Source organism: Takifugu flavidus, chromosome 20 (assembly GCF_003711565.1).
Source record: "Takifugu flavidus isolate HTHZ2018 chromosome 20, ASM371156v2, whole genome shotgun sequence".
NCBI lineage: Eukaryota > Metazoa > Chordata > Actinopteri > Tetraodontiformes > Tetraodontidae > Takifugu > Takifugu flavidus.
In genome coordinates this window covers 11,806,105-11,822,187 of record NC_079539.1, presented here as the reverse complement: position 1 = coordinate 11,822,187, position 16,083 = coordinate 11,806,105, and the positions used below count along the sequence as shown (strand labels likewise).

The following is a 16,083-nucleotide window of genomic DNA, read 5'->3' as shown; positions in this document are numbered from 1 at the left end:
GATGTGTGAACACAAATATATTCACGCTGGCGCTGCATTTGATTCTTGCTCATTCCTGACTCAGGACAAGATTCAAGTATGAATGCAGCAGGAGAACCTCCTTCAGCCAGAGGTGAAGAAGATATGACGTGCATGTGCGCTCCACCTCTTGCTCAAACCGATCGGACTGTCTCCAACATCTGTGAACACATCTGATGGAGAGACCCTCCTGCTGTTTGCTGCAAGTGTGAATAGACAGATGTGGAGAAACTCCTGATTTGATCCTCTGGAGATCCTCTGGAGAACACTTGTGAAAGGGGCTTATTTTGCCATTAACAGCTGGAGACTGACAGTCCATTGGTGCCATTTCCCACTAATTTATCCATCAAACACCTGACAGGACATGCAGGAGAAAGATGAAAAACAAGGAAAGGACAGATTTAGCGAGCAAATATACGAAGGAAAGGAAGGAAAGGAGATGAAACGGCGCCACATCCTATGGCAGGATTAACCTTAAAGTGTGTGTATTGCACACACCTGGATCAAGAATCCTCCTTTTGTCAGCACAATAACATCAAATCCTGCATCTCAGACATGATTTCATAGGTTTTCTCCCTCTGCTTTGTCTAACGATAAATTACTTTTTCATGACACTGTCAAGGGGTTTGGATGAGGTGTGAAATACAATACATAACACGTTTGTCTCTTATCACAGAGTAACAACATTATATAAAGGGTGAAAAGGGACATTTTCTAGCAGAACCACTGAAGGAGAAGCCAAACAATCACATAATGAGATGTGGAGTTGGCGACTAAGCCGCAGCCATTTTTAAAGCTGAAAAGGTGCCGCAGGTTTGGAGAGAGCAGCTGTGAGCTAACAGACAACAGTATGAGTGAATCATCTCACAGGCGGAAGTGTCCCATCTCTATCACCCCCGCCTCGGCCTTCCTGTGCCTCACTGGTCATGTGACTCACTGCAGCCAGCCGGCGCCGTTCTTCACATATGAGCGCACGCCGACTCACAGCGCAGAATACTAATATTACATTAATCATTCATTTGATGAAACATTGTGAGGGGGGCGACCGAAACAACAGGCGCAGAGTCACGTGGAAACAGAAATATTCTTTGTGAACACGTGGATGGTGAGTGAAAGGGGGGCAGAAAGAGAAGGAGAAATGTGGGTACTCCAAAGAGAAACACAGGAGATATGAATCAAATGATTGATTTAAAAAAAACACATCTTTGCAGAGACTTTGAAAGCAGGAATGCAGTTGAGGCAGTGTTGAGCAATTAGACCTGTCCCATCTAGCAGATTCCCAAACATCACCAAATAAAGACACACCTGCACGGATTCTTATCAGCTCCGTTTTGACTGTTCAGGTTCTGTTAAGCTGCTTTTGTCTGTCAGAATGAAGAGGTCAACCTAACTGGATGATTAACTGTTGTACACTGTTGTTGTAACAAACCCCAGTGTGAGGACCCATTTGTGTGGACTGTGGATGTTCTGTCTGAGCCCGACAAGGAACCAAAGATACGAGGATCCTGAGCGGAAGGGGTTGAATAATCAGATGAACAAGACGAAGGTCTTTTTATGAGGACACACCTTCTCTGTGAAGCTGCTTTGCAGGAGGCAGACGTTGGCTTCTATCAGCTGCTGGAGATGGTTGAGAGAGTCAGGAACCGCCCCCGTGTCTCTCTGGTACCCTGCAGACTACCACAGAGAGAGACAGGAAGGAGACAGACAGGAGAGACACAAAGATGAACGGTTGATGAATCCACAGACATCGTGTGCACTGTAATAATTCACTTTTTTATCTTCTAGCAATGGGTTTGAGCTTACGAGTTAAAGTTTGTCAAAAGAAGAACCTCTGATGAATGAACAGCCCCCTTTTACACTCAGCCCCACTCCTAGAAGACACCATCTTGAGAATATATTAAAATACCCAGAGATTCTAGACACAACAATCTTTTCTTTTTCAAAAACCTAAGTTGCTTTCAGATGTTAAGCCGTTAAAACACAAATATTTGATATTGCTTTAAAAGACAAGGATGATAAAGCTACAGATCAACTTTATGGAGATGGACGTTTCCCACCCACCCTGTTACGGCCCTGGCAGCTCAGATCCTTTCATCCTCATCCTCATACATACAGAAACCCTGCAGATGGACGACAGGCAATTATCTCCCATCTCCTCCAAGAGAGTGGACCTCTTCCCAGCGTGAGTGGGCCCGGGGTCTGCCACACAGCCGAGCCGTGTTGTCTAACTTTAAATGCAATCAAAACCCATCTTTTGTTTTTTAATCTTCCTTACGGGTCACGAAGATGGAACAAGGGAAGAGATGCAACTCCAACACGTTGAAACGGGACCATATATGTCCAACATAAACTGGTGTCTTTGCGTAGAAGGTGACATTCGGTGCACCGCAGAAATCATCTTGTCTCATAAAAGAAACCGATGCTAAGGTGGGATGCTACGTCTCTCACTTTGTCACAGTTTAAGCCTTTAAATTGGGAGCGTTTACATCTCATGTTCCTTCATACAAATTGGTCATTAAAGGCTGCGTTTTCAGATGAATTACATCACAACAACAAGACGATCAAAGGACTCTAACGCTGATTTATGGGGATCCGTCTGAAGGGCTGTGAACGTGGTTAGAAACTTCCAGGGAATAAAACATAGAGCACAACACAAGCCAGTGATTGTCATGTTGCATTTCTGACCAACTTTAACCTTGTTGCATCGTCAGTCTCACTGTGGCTGCAGCAAAGACAAAAGTCTCAGCCTTCACACACCTCACAGCAGAGGGGAAGCTGAGCAGACATCCGCCAAATTAGCAGAATGAGCAGCAGCAGAAGGTCCGACGTTGACAACGCTGACTAACAGGCTACTTCAGTCCCAACACAGTAAATATACAAAACCAAACCTCATCTCAGTCGAATCTCACGCTGAGCCCTGAAATGATCTCTGAAATACTCACTGAAGCGCTCGGAGAGACGAAATGGTTCATGGTGAGAGATGGAAAGTTATTTTCTGACTGGGCTCAAGTCACTGCAGGAGGTTTGTGTGTGTTAGTGGGTGGGCTGGACCTCTGTTTGCATGGAGATGACCCTAACTACAACCCCTCTACTGACCGAGAGAGAGAGAGAGAGAGAGAATGTGAGTTTGTTAATGTCCAGCCTGGGTTGTCATGGTTTCTGTCCCAGGTTGGCCGGTTTTCTCAACTTCTCCTGCTGCCTGCCTGCCTGCTTGTGTGTGTGTGTGTGTGTGTGTGTGTGTGTGTGTGTGTGTGTGTGTGTGTGTGTGTGTGTGTGTGTGTGTGTGTGTGTGTGTGTGTGTGTGTGTGTGTGTGAAAGAAACAGAGTGAATTATACCTTGACTGATTGAATACATCAGACATCCACTCCAAGACTGATCAGGTGTATTCCCCCAATATTTTCCTTTACAAGTTTATGGATTGATCATTAATTACTGACCACTTGAATTGATTTCCAAGCTTTGTTATTGTGGTAAAAATGTCACAACCATGTATAATGGTGTAAAATGAACATTGTGACAGAGAGAACATCAATTGGTTCTCTCAGAGGTCAAAGATGTCAAATCAGTCTTTATTTATTTAGCATCTTATACAATCAAAATTGTTTCAAGGCACTTTCCAGGATCCCAGGGCCTAACCCCAGACAAGCAACGGTGGCAAGGAAAAACTCCCCTGATGTGGCTCAGCTTCTTCATCCTGGAATATCTGCAGTCTGCTTCCAATTCAAACTCAACCAACAATCAATTAGAAACTCCAAATTAAACCAGCAATCAATCAATACCTCCAGTATTAATGCTTTCAAAAGGTCCCAACAGAAAACCCTCATTAATCATCAAAGAGAAGTGAAAACACAATAAAGTCAACAATATTGGTGCATCTGAGAACAACAGCCTCATAGGTCCTAATTCCAGACTGTGGGTGTGTGAGCCACTCCCAGGAGCGACACACCTCAGCAGGCATGAGGAGGGTTCATGTCTGCAGCTCCTACCAAGGTTAGCTTGTCTTTGGCCTAGTCATCACAACACACACACACACACACACAGGCTCTCACGCACGCACACATTTATGTAACTTTACATTACAAGATAAAGGTTTCCTCTGCGGTTTGAAGCTGAGAGGAGTATAATGTGAGCGAGTCTAAAAGTTCAGCTTTTACTGACTTGAGCTAATTGAAGCAGATGTGACGTAGGTCCAACAGCGAGGAACCTTTATCATCACGAAATGAGCGACTAGGAAAGGAAACCAAAGACACTCGTTTTAATTGAATCAGACGTTTCATTGCAAGCAGCCGGTGGGCTCTTCCTGGATGTTCTGAGCTAGTTTTAAAATGTGTCCGACATCACCGTTCGGTACAAACGGGGACAGTTCTGTCTCGAACTGGCGCAGCGACTCTCAGTAGCGTCTAATCCGGTTCTGATGCAGAACCTCCCAGGTGGGACAAACGTTCGATGATGCGTTCGGATGACATGAGTCCAGCCTCAACACTTCACCTTTAGTTGTATTTTCTCTGTACCTGTTGTATCCCTTGTTATCAGGCATCCTTATTAACCCCCTTTATCATTCATATTGTCCGTACACACGAGCTCCAGCTCTTCCAATGTCATCTTTAGTTTATTTGATCATCCTGTGTCTCCTGTGTCTCCTATCCTGTGATAAATTCACCAGATTCCTGGAATAAATGAGCTACGTAAGTTTATAACAGCACCCTCACGGTAAGACCAGGTTGTTACTGAGCAGATAAATCAGTGTAGCATGAAGAGGGAAGTTTCCCAATGCTGTGGCAGGTTAGCATGTGTGTGGGTGCACTTTGAACTTTAAAGTGGGAGGGGAGAGTGGGAGACGCCCTGCAGGCGCCTTTATTGACCACAACTATTTCACCATGATGGAAACTGGTTTTACCTGTGTCTGTCTTTACCTGGACTATATAAACTTAGTGTGTACACATGTATCAGTGTTGCTGAAGCTTACAAACTAACCAGATTTAACCTCATTTGTGAGTTACTGTGTTTGTTAAAATGTGTACACTTGCCACGTTATTAAATGCTGGAAAATGTGATTTATGTTTAGGATTATTCTTTCTGACAAACAACTGTCTGGCATCCACCTGCGATGAAACCTGGCAGTGTTGTAAAAGTGTGTTAGTGAGTTTGTTGGATCATCAGGTTTTGCTTGGAATTCTAGTTTATGCCAAAGGTGCTGGGTGGGGCTGAGTTCACACACACACTGCATGACAGGAAGGTTCCCTCTACACTGGGATTAATGTCTTTTTTATGCTTATATAACTGGCTAAAGCTCCTGCTGAAAGGGAGACATCAATTAGTCCTAATAACGTAGTCAGAACAAAATTACGAGTCCTGTGGTGCTGCAGGAGACCAAAGTTGTTTCTGTCAAAGTGACGTTCAGCACCTACAGATGCGCTGTGGTGTGGAACAGTTTTCCTGTCCTTCGTAGAGTACCACTCAACTTTAACTATTTAACTATTGTGTTTGAAAAATAGAGACAATTCATTACCACAATTAACAACACGTGGAACATTTTCTTTGGTTCGGAATAACATGAAATTGTCACTTTGCTCCATGGGGGGTGTAGTCACGCCCCCACACAGGACTTTAGTGCCTGAGGAGCAGGAGTCTGTATCTACAGTCTTGTCTTGTAGTCTTGTACCAGCTACAAGAGAGCAAATATTAAATGTGTGTGTAGAATGTACAGTTATTGAATACACCTCTACGTGCTACTTGGATGCATCATCAGTGATGAAACAAATATAGGTCGCTCGGGCAACCCAGCCGGGGGTGATCAGCTCCCGACTTGCGTCCAAGTGGCCCACTACTCCACGGATCCCCCCTCCGGATCCATAGCCATCTTGAGGCTTTCTTTGCAGCCTCTATGATGGTTTTGATGGCTCTTCTGCACAGCTGGCCTTTTATTCCAAGGAGTTTTAGGGTGCGGGGTAGTGATAGTGACTAAGCGTGTTAGCCATCCTTTCTTGATTGTTCAACACGGCGTCAGAAATCAGGCGTGGAGAGGCAAGCTTTGGGCATTTCGCTTTGGGCATTTTGCTGCTTTTTGCTCCGTCTACAGGGTCCTGCTGCAGTTCCTTTTATGGGCATTAGTGGGCGGTGACTTATGCTAATCGTATGTTAATTAGACTCACCTGGCACGCGCTTTCAACTTACGAACAGATGGCATTCATCAATCTAAGAACACAGCTGCGAACAATTCTGGGGCTTACGAACGCGTTGATGAATCCGACGTAGGGTTTTCTTAAAAAACTTCTTAAGGACAACTTAAGAAAGAATCTAAGAAGATTCGTAAGAACATATTGGTGAATCGGGCCCATAGTTTCCTCTCCTCTCCTTTCCTCCTCCTCATCAAGCAGACTAGTTATGCTGATTCTTGTGTAGTTTTTCTGCTTCTCTCCCCCCCCCCCATTCATTTACAGGTATCACCTGACCTCCGGCCCCGCTGACCCGCTGTATAAATAGTGTATTTTTTTGTGTGTTTCCGTCCTCTCCTCTCCTCTCTTCTCCTCTCCTCTCCTCTCTCTCCTCTCCTCTCCTCTCCTCTCCTCTCCTCTCCTCTCCTCTCCTCTCCTCTCCTCTCCTCTTCTCTCCCGCTCCCTCTCCCTTTCCCTCTCCCTCTCCCTCTCCTCTCGTCTCCTCTCTCTTTACCCAGCCGGCCATCAGCAGGAGGGTCCCCCTACATGAGCCTGGTCCTGCCTTTTCCTTGCCACTGTTGCTTGTCTGGGGTCAGGCCCTGGGATTCTGGAAAGCGCTTTGAAACAATTTTGATTGTAAAAGACGCCATATAAATAAAGATTGATTGATTGATTGATTGATTGATTGATTGTCCGTTAGCTGGGGTCGTTGCCGGTAGGTCAGTCCGATTGGGATTCTCATCCCCCCCCCCTCGGGAATCCCTGGGGGTATATTTCGGAAGGGTTCTTTGTATCTTGCTTTTGGGTGCTCCTTCACAGGAACTGCAGTTCTTGGTGCTAGCCCTTGCTGCTCTGGTTGCTGTCTTTCTGTGCTGTCAACTGTCTCTCCAGTCATCACCATTCTATTCATGGTCGTCATTCAGACTTTCCCGGTGGTCACTGACGAGGCCAGACATGATAGTTATTGAATACACCTCTAGGTGCTACTTGGACGCATCATAAGTGATGAAACAAATATAGGTTTCAAATCATGTATCACCACTTTAGTGTATAGTAGAATCACCGGATTCATATCAATGCTGACTTGACTCCTCCTGCTAGAACATCCTACATTCTAGAATGGCCAGAACATAAAACAGAAGTGAATATGAAAGTGTGGAACTCCCCCTGTTTTCAAACCTCCACCAGAAACACAACTTTAACCTTTGAACACTAAAATAGAAGAAAACCCTGCAGAGTGTGTGTGTGTGTGTGTGTGTGTGTGTGTGTGTGTATGTGTGTGTGTGTGTGGAAGGTGTTTGTGTGGCAAAATGGCCTCCAAATGATCTGAGCCTGGCTGGGATGGCGTCTTTCTCTCATCTATTCTTCTATCACTCTGGTGCCAAATTAGTACCAGCATTCTGCATCACTTCCCTCTTTTTTTAAAGAGTTGACTGATGTGCGGGTAAGCGTGGCAGCCCGCATTGTGATGACACAGTCTGGGACTACAGACAGAAGAGCACTTAAAACAAAAAAACATCCCTTTGTCCTCGATGCACAGTGCATGCTAGGCTGACATGTTGTCTACAGTTAATCCTGTTATTTTAGACAGCAGAAATACTTGATAGAAATAACCAGATAAGACATCCAGTCTGGTTTCTTCTGCCCACAGATAAAAACCAGATGGCACCAGATGTGTTCGACTGGCACCAATCCGGTGTTGTTCCTAAACATGTGGCAGGTGTTCTGAAGTCCATCCAGGAGTGGGGCAGGTACACCCCCACCCTGGTCAGGTCGCCCACTCACTCACTCACTCACTCACTCACTGTCGATGTTTTCCCCTCTATAATTGTTCCTAACCTTAGGAACCCCAAACATAAAATCAAGGGGCCAGATTCACCAATATGTTCTTAAGAATCTTCTTAGATTCTTTCTTAAGTTGTTCTTAAGAAGTTCCTTAATAAAACCCTACGTCGGATTCACCAACGCGTTCGTAAACCCCAGAATTGTTCGCAGCTGTGTTCTTAGATTGATGAATGCCATCTGTTCGTAAGTTGAAAGCGCATGCCAGGTGAGTCTAATTAACATATGATTAGCATAGGTCACCGCCCACCAATGCCCATAAAAGGAACTGCAGCAGGACCCTGTAGACAGAGCAAAAAGCAGCAAAATGCCCAAAGCGAAATGCCCAAAGCTTGCCTCTCCACGCCTGATTTCTGACGCCGTGTTGAACAATCAAGAAAGGATGGCTAACACGCTTGATAAAATTGCCTCAACCCTGATGACTATAGCCAACACGCTTAAAGAAATCAACGAGAATGTAAAAAAAAATAAGAATGTAAAAAGAATAAAAACGTGTAAAAGCTGTGCTCTGAAACCGGTCTCTCTTATTTTTTCTTTTTGAAGTGAATCAAGACTGTTAGACTAAAACTGTGACAATAATGCATTTTATTCACAAACGGGCAATTAATCGCGCTCAAACGTGAACCGTGTGCCTGCAGTCTGGCCCCATCATTGCGTCAGGACGCACATCCTCACGGGGTTGTGGCTCTGTGTCCAAACACATCCAGCGCCCCTTTAAAATGCCGATGGTGCGTTCAATGGTGGAGCGACTGCGCGCATGCATCTGATTGAATAAAATTTCCTGTGGAGTCTGAGGGTTGGTCAGTGGTGTCAACAACCAGGGAGCTAGGGCATATCCTCGATCGCCTAATAAAATAAATCAAGATAAAATCAAATAAAAAGACAGTTTTGGCATGGTTTCCAATTTGGCTGATTAAAGTTCAGTCATTGGCACATTTACGTAATTTTAAAATTCTCTGTGAATCACCAAAAATAGGAAATAAATAAATATGACATAATTATCATTGTAATATTGAATTTTATTGAACTCCACAAGAGAAGAAAACACAACCATGCCAACATGTCGGCACTGAAATGTGCGTAAGAGTACTCCTGAGTGTTCGTAGGATTTGTTCTTACCTACGCATAAATCCAGGATAAGAAGAAATTGGTGAATGCCACAATCTTCGTAAAATGTTCGTAAGTGGGACTTAAGAACAAATTTGTTCGTAAGAACGTTTCGTGAATCTGGCCCAATGAACCCAGATTGATACAGCAGCGCAGACATGATGCCAGAAGGTTGACAGTTCAAATCCTCCCACTGGCAGGAGACATGGGCGGGGGAGGTGAAAGCACCCAACCGTCCCCACCCTAATGGTCACCACTGGGTCCTCATTTCAGAGAACACATTTCTATATGATGACCAATAAACATAAAAAATTCAGTTCAACAGAAAACAGATGATGGATGGATGGATGAAAAAAAGAGTGAAGACAATGAAAACTCCAAACTCTTTCACTTTCTTTGTTTACTCCTGTAACTAGAACACTGACAACAACAACCACAACATCAGCATGGACTCTCCAAGCTCTACAGTCCCACCCAGCACCCAGCGAGCCTGCACCCACTCAGCCGCCAACCAGGCTTAATGAGTAATAAGCTCTGGGTGACCACTGTCTTGGAGTCAAGCCAACTCTCCCAGATGCCAAATTGAAGCCTGGAGGTACTGCATAATGCAAAACAACACTCATTAAAACTTAGAGGGAAAAAAACAAGTAGCAATTTAAAAAAAACAAAAAGAAAAAAAAACCCCTCGGTGGCAGATTTTAAATTGCTAAGACGAATAATTAGGACTGTCAAGCGTCCATTAGCAAAAAGGAGAAACTACAAGATGGAGAAAATGTGCTCCAAAATACATGCCTGACCCCCCCACCCAACGTTTCACTCTGAGCATCAGGCTGAGATGTGGAAAGTGAGCTCCAGGAGATGTGGGCGCAAATGGGATGAAGGACATTAAGAAGCATTTAGATGATTTCTGCTGGATAATGTGGCAGTTTGCAGGTGAAACCTGGAACTGATGCAAGTGCTTTTGGAATGCAGTCAAGCTGCAAACGACTGCCGAGACGGTGGCTTGTCCTCGTTTGAAGCCCTGGAACCAATGCTGGTCGAGTGGCCAAGACACATCTTGTTCACGCAAGTCCAAACGAGCGAGGCTGAGTGTGTCTCATCGAGGCCAGACATCTGCAGAGCTTCCGCTTGCAAATTTGCCGGTGGCAGTCCTGCAGGGGTGCGTTCCCTGCATTGAGCAGCAGAGAGGTGCAACAGTATCACGGAGCTGTACCATTAACTTTTATGAGCTCAACACACCCAAAGCTCTGGAACAGTGGACTGCATACTGAACAGATATGGAGTGGGCCTTCAACCTGTCAGGATACAGTCATGATGTTGAGGAGCGGCCTTCATCAGCCCAGACTGTTGGCTCAGCACAGTCTGGGCTGTTGAAAACATGAAAAATGCAACCGTTGTTTTCAGCTTTCTCTACCTGACCCAGACTACAGTAACATTTCTGCACTCCTGAATAAAAGAGGCCATTAGCCCCACTAACATAGAAGGAGCTAACTGGGCTTCTCCATATTAACTGTTAAAGATTAGATGCTGCATTGCTACTTATATGGGATCTGCATTAATTGGTTGTTGTAGCAGCTTTGTTTTTATGATCCTCCCACTGAACATGATGGCAGGTAATTAACATTGCTAACTACTGTTGTGTCTCTACTGGTTATGTTCCCTACTTCAGGAGAACTTCTGAGTTTTTCTGTGTTGAGGACTGCAGATGTCCTCTGTGAATGCCTGACGAATATCCGCCATTTGTTTTTAACTGTGCGCTGCATTCAGGTGCATTTTGATGGTTCAGGCCTAAAGACTCTGCCCTCAGGAACCTTTAGCAGTCGGCTCTTTCTCAGGTGTGAAACAAAGGTCTCCACATGAATGTTGGTCTGCTTCTTTATTTGTTTTCTAAAAGCCACTGCTGAGAGGACCTCAAATCCTCTGATCTGTAAATACGCTTTGTTTGGTCTAGTGTGTTCTCCTTTTTTGCATAATCCAAGGAATAAATTACTAAAAGCAGAAGTGCAAACATTAGACATTTTTGTCTGCTACCTATAGTTGTACATTACACTGAAAAGTCCCAAAGGTCCTTCTATTGGTTATTTCATGATCAGATTGGTTCTGATTTACATTTCTACCTGTTACATAAAACAGTCCACAGACAAATCTCCTGACAAGCTATTATTCCAACACTAATCAAAACATTCCTGAGCTCAGTCCTACAAAAATATGAATGAATAAAATCGATAAATGCTGTCGTGGTGACAGTCGAGGTGGATCCATTCTCATTTATCTCCATAGTTGTGCCAAGATGTCACGTTCAGCCAAACACTGAAGGCTGCACTGTGCTCATTCACAAGGCTTTTAATGATGCCAGTGCTGGTCTGATCTGCTGAGGAGGCTTTCAATGGTCATCTTTAAGCTGCTACCCAGAAGGAAGGATGAAGAGAGAGAGAGATGGAGTGAGAGGGGGAGAAAGAGAGAGAGCGAGCTCACAAACAGCAGAAGAAAACAGAACGACGAGAGCAGCTACGCTGGATTATTGTGTCTTTCCACAAACACAAAAACAAACTCAAGTCCTGTTGATTTTCATGAAATTCCACCAGCCTCCAAACAGACACGTGAGGTCAACATTTCAGACAAGTGTCAGTCCATGAATGAGGCTGCACACACCCTCATACCTGCCAACTTTTCACATTTCCCAGTTGAACTTTTAGTTTGTGAGTGTGCAGGTTCACATCCAATTTATTCTGATGCAAAGAAAAGACATCCACTGGTTTACATCCATTACTGGGGTACTGTCATAATAACATGGTGATAGTTTAATTTATTATGATGGTTCAAGTGTAAATACATTAATAATACATCAGCAGGTAGGCTGCTGAGTGACGACATAAAAACACAACAAGATGGTGGAATCATCAGCTAATAATAATACTTATCATTCCTCAGAGGAATAAACAGCAACACCCTAAACTAAAACCCTCAACTCAAACAGATCTAAAGTAACATTAAGATGGGAAATTTGTCAGCATGCACAACGCATTCAAAAAAGCCTTGTGCTAATTGTCTGCAGCGAACAGCTAGCTAACAGCTAGCTAACACCTAGCTTCATCCCACAGTCTGACTGTTAACAGGCGACTGTAACAGACTGATCCCCAGTTTGTGAAGCCAAAAATCAGCAAAAGAGGAGAGCTCAAACATTGGCCTGCAAAGAATTCAACAGCATCGAGTGTGTTGACCCATGACCTGACAGGCATTTCTAGACTTTTATGGGAACTTTATCCTGCCATACTTGAATTCCACTTTGTTAATGATTGACAGGTTGCAGATGCCAATGGAGGGTGTTTCTCATACCGGAGATTGTGTCGTTTGGCTTATGAAATCAATGAAAACACAATTGACAATTTGTTCAGCCAAAGATCAGCGTGGAAGAAGAACAGTTTCTATTAATGAGGTCATGATTACAGCATACCATAACTAGAAATGCTACAATCTTTGTAGCAGAGATAGTTGGGGGTGTCTGAGTCACCTCACCTACGTCACCCTCCCTGGAGCCGCCCTCGGGTTATTCACCCTGTATCTACCTCAGTCTACCTCCCTCACTTCATCAGTGTTGTGGACCTGAGTGAAGGTTCAGTCTCCTGTTGGGGGTCACAGGCCAGACTGGCAGGAGCTACAGCCCATCATGGAAAGGGGCTGTACGGTGGTAGACGTACATGCTGAACCTGACAGAAAGAACCAGACAATCCACCTGTGGAATCACCTCTAGACACCACAGTCATCGCAGGACGACGGCTGTCGTTGCTGAGGTTCACTAACCTGCGTAAAATGATGACTGTTCAGATCAACAGGTTGGACCACGTGAGCATTTTGAATAATCTAGAATTCTCCATCCTTCCTGCCTCTGAGTACACATAAAGGGTGATGCGTTGACATTCACCATGGCGATGGGAGGGCCGTGACCTTTCACCCTGATGTGAAAACATGTGCTTTCAAGAACAGGCTGATCCTAATTTCAGTGGGAATCCAGCAGGACGTGTATCTGCATGACTGTCAGGTAATTCCTCAGATCAATGACATCATCTACTTCTATTGTCCTCTTCCTAAAGAGGGTCTTTTTCTCTCTTTATGCCACCACAAAGACCTTTATGAAGGAGTCCCAAGAATCTAGGCAGCTTGTGGACTTTCACAAGCTTCCTTTATCCAAATGTAAATCCACCAAAGCCAACAGACAGAGCTGAAACCAGAACCCTCTGATGATGATGATAATGATGATGATGATGATGATGATGAAGATGATGATGATTCGGAGGAGGAGGAGGAGGAGGATGAGGATGATTCGGAGGAGGATGATGGTGGTGTCCCACATGCACTAATGTGTCAGTGATCTTCTGGAATAACAGAAGATCTTTCTCCATTCATCCTTGATCATTGTTGTTCACTGAGCTGACTGAAGAAGCTGAGGTTCATTAGTGATCCACAACTGTAAATATGTGCATATGAAAACGACTCTAATGGCTCATCACACTGACAAATGCCAGCACATTATTTGGATGTGTGTGTGTGGAGGGTGGGGGCGGGGTCTAGTTGGTCTGGTTTGATGACAGAGTTGTGAAGTCAAAAGAAAGAATGTGGAGCAATTATGAGACATTAACGAGAGTGAAGGAGGACAGTTCTTACTCATCCAGAAACTCTGTTTCTCCTGTCAAACATATAGATTATGTATGGAATGTCAAAGGTTCTCAGTACTTGGAGGTTGTCACTACTGGGAGGATCTCAGAGGGGAAAGTGACATGAAATATTTATGACAGCATGACCTGTGGACTGGAATCAGTTTAAAAATTAACCCACAGAATCACATTAAAATTCAATATTAAGACTGGGTGACTATGATAAGCTTATAAAAACACATATATTAACATCATATTAAGATATGACAAGTAAATATTAAGATAGTCCAACTTGTAGCTGTGTACATAATTAAAGTTGTTCTACCAGCAATTCAAAATGGAAAAAAGCCAAATGAAACTCTGAGGAGTTCAGCATGATGGAAAGAATGTATAAAATTAAAACTGTATAACAATAAGTCAACTCCTGCTGGGTCAAAGATAGAGAGAGAGATGGGGAAGCCAGCAAACCCACGCTGGAGGGCTGATATAACGAAGGAGGAGACGCTGAGATGGTTTTGGGTTCCAGCAACGTTTAAAGTGAACAATTCTCTGAAACATGCGTAATTGTACAGCCATGCAGCAGCATCACTACAGCTAGCAAACATATTCAACGAGGCTGCTCAGGATCTCACGTCAACATCTTCCTGCAGCACCCAGAAAAACTGGCTGCTATAGCAACAAGCTTGCAGGTGGAATTCTCCCACAGTGACCACTTTCATCCTTCATCCTCCAAAACGCTCAAACTTTCCTTCCAAATGGCAGAATGACAAACAAAAACCAGGAATCACAGAATGGAGTTTGACAGTTCAGATTTCAACCTGATCGGGATGTGGTGGCCTCCAGAAACAGGAAGTGACTCTTTTTTAAAAATCTGCAGCCAGCCTGAAAACACAACATCCTACTGGGGAGGTGGGGAGGTGGTGGAGAGGAGGTGTCGCTCATTAACCACGGAGGCTGTGGCTCCATGTGGAATTCATGTACCATCAATGTTCTCTGCACAGTTGAAATAAAGATAATGTGTTTCTCTCTCTTATCAGTGCACGGTGCAGAGTGCAGCATTACCCACCCGCCCCTGCACAAAACAATACATTCCATCACCACGGCCAAGGGAGGGGGGGTTACAGTGCGCCATTCACCGGATAAACACGGTGTGCTGGGCCGATTTCCCAGATTTTCCAGTTATGTCAAAGGTGGAGGTCACGACCCTGGCCTTCCACAATAAAGTGTGTGTGTCTGTGTGTGTGTGTGTGTGTGGGGGGGGGGGGGGGGGGGGGACTTTGATTTGAAAAACACAGCCTCGTGTCTACAACACCTCTCTTTCCTGAGACATTTGTGGCGGTGAGTCAGCCACCCTGTCATTAACAAGCTGATAATAACATCTGCTTTGATCAACAGTCGTCCCTTTATTACCGCGATATTTGGTCATGTTGTCAATCTTTAACTTAGCTGTTGTTATTACAGCCAGAAATAATCCAAAACGGGCAACAGGCTGAATATACTGTACAAAATAAACTCCACACAACAGACTTTGTTCGGAGTGACAATAAATGTAATCCCTAATCTGATCTGGCTGAACTTTGAGACGGTTACATTTACCTTTTAAACCCTATTTGGTCGCTCGATTCGCCTTTTATTCAGGTGATTTATGTTGCCACCTCCACAATCTGCCTACAATATTGAAAGTACCTGGCTAACTGGTCGGTTGTGTAACTTTAACCCCCGCGCAGTTCCAGTTTTCAGCGCGTTTCTGGGCTCCTCAGCGGGAATAAACGCGTCCTGATGTTCAATGAAGGAAACTAGTCGCTGTCATAAGGTGAAAGTGCGTTGCTGAAAGTGACCCAAACACCAAACTAAGAGCAGACCTTACCTGCTGTCGCTCCGCTGCTGCCACTGACAGGCTGCAAACTCCGGCTGACAGTTTGCCTTGTGGGCGTGTCCAGGACGACACCTGCAGCGCACCTGAGACGTGACGTCACAGACGCACAAAGAGCGCTTTAGCTGCATGTGGTCTGTGCAGGTGAAGCAGCGGGAGACGCGAAACCTGCGTCTCTTGCTCTCGCTCTCCAAGAGTTCAGCAGTTTGAGATGAAAAGGCAACTATTTGAACCACTCCTGGAATGATCACCTCCCCATTGGTGCGCGCGCGTGCACAGACACAGTCTAGCAACAAAGTGCAAGAATTTATACAACAAACAACCAAATTACACCGAGAAAAATATTGTCATTGTGTCTTTACACCATTTACTCTTTTTTATGATCATCACTTTGTTTAGAAGTGTCAGAGTTTGGTAGTTAAAGATGCACACAGA

General features: G+C 44.5%; 1 protein-coding gene across 1 annotated transcript in view; it reads right to left on the bottom strand.

Annotated features, from left to right (window-relative positions):
* Positions 1-15,678, bottom strand: part of LOC130517693 (cingulin) — a 35,414-nt gene extending 19,736 nt beyond the window's left edge. The window contains exons 1-2 of the mRNA XM_057019731.1: positions 15,643-15,678; positions 1,585-1,692 (exon numbers count right to left, since the gene is read on the bottom strand). The gene's annotated coding sequence lies outside the window, so the exon portion shown is untranslated. The remainder of the gene's footprint in view (positions 1-1,584; positions 1,693-15,642) is intronic.
* Between the last annotated feature and the right edge of the window lie 405 nt (positions 15,679-16,083).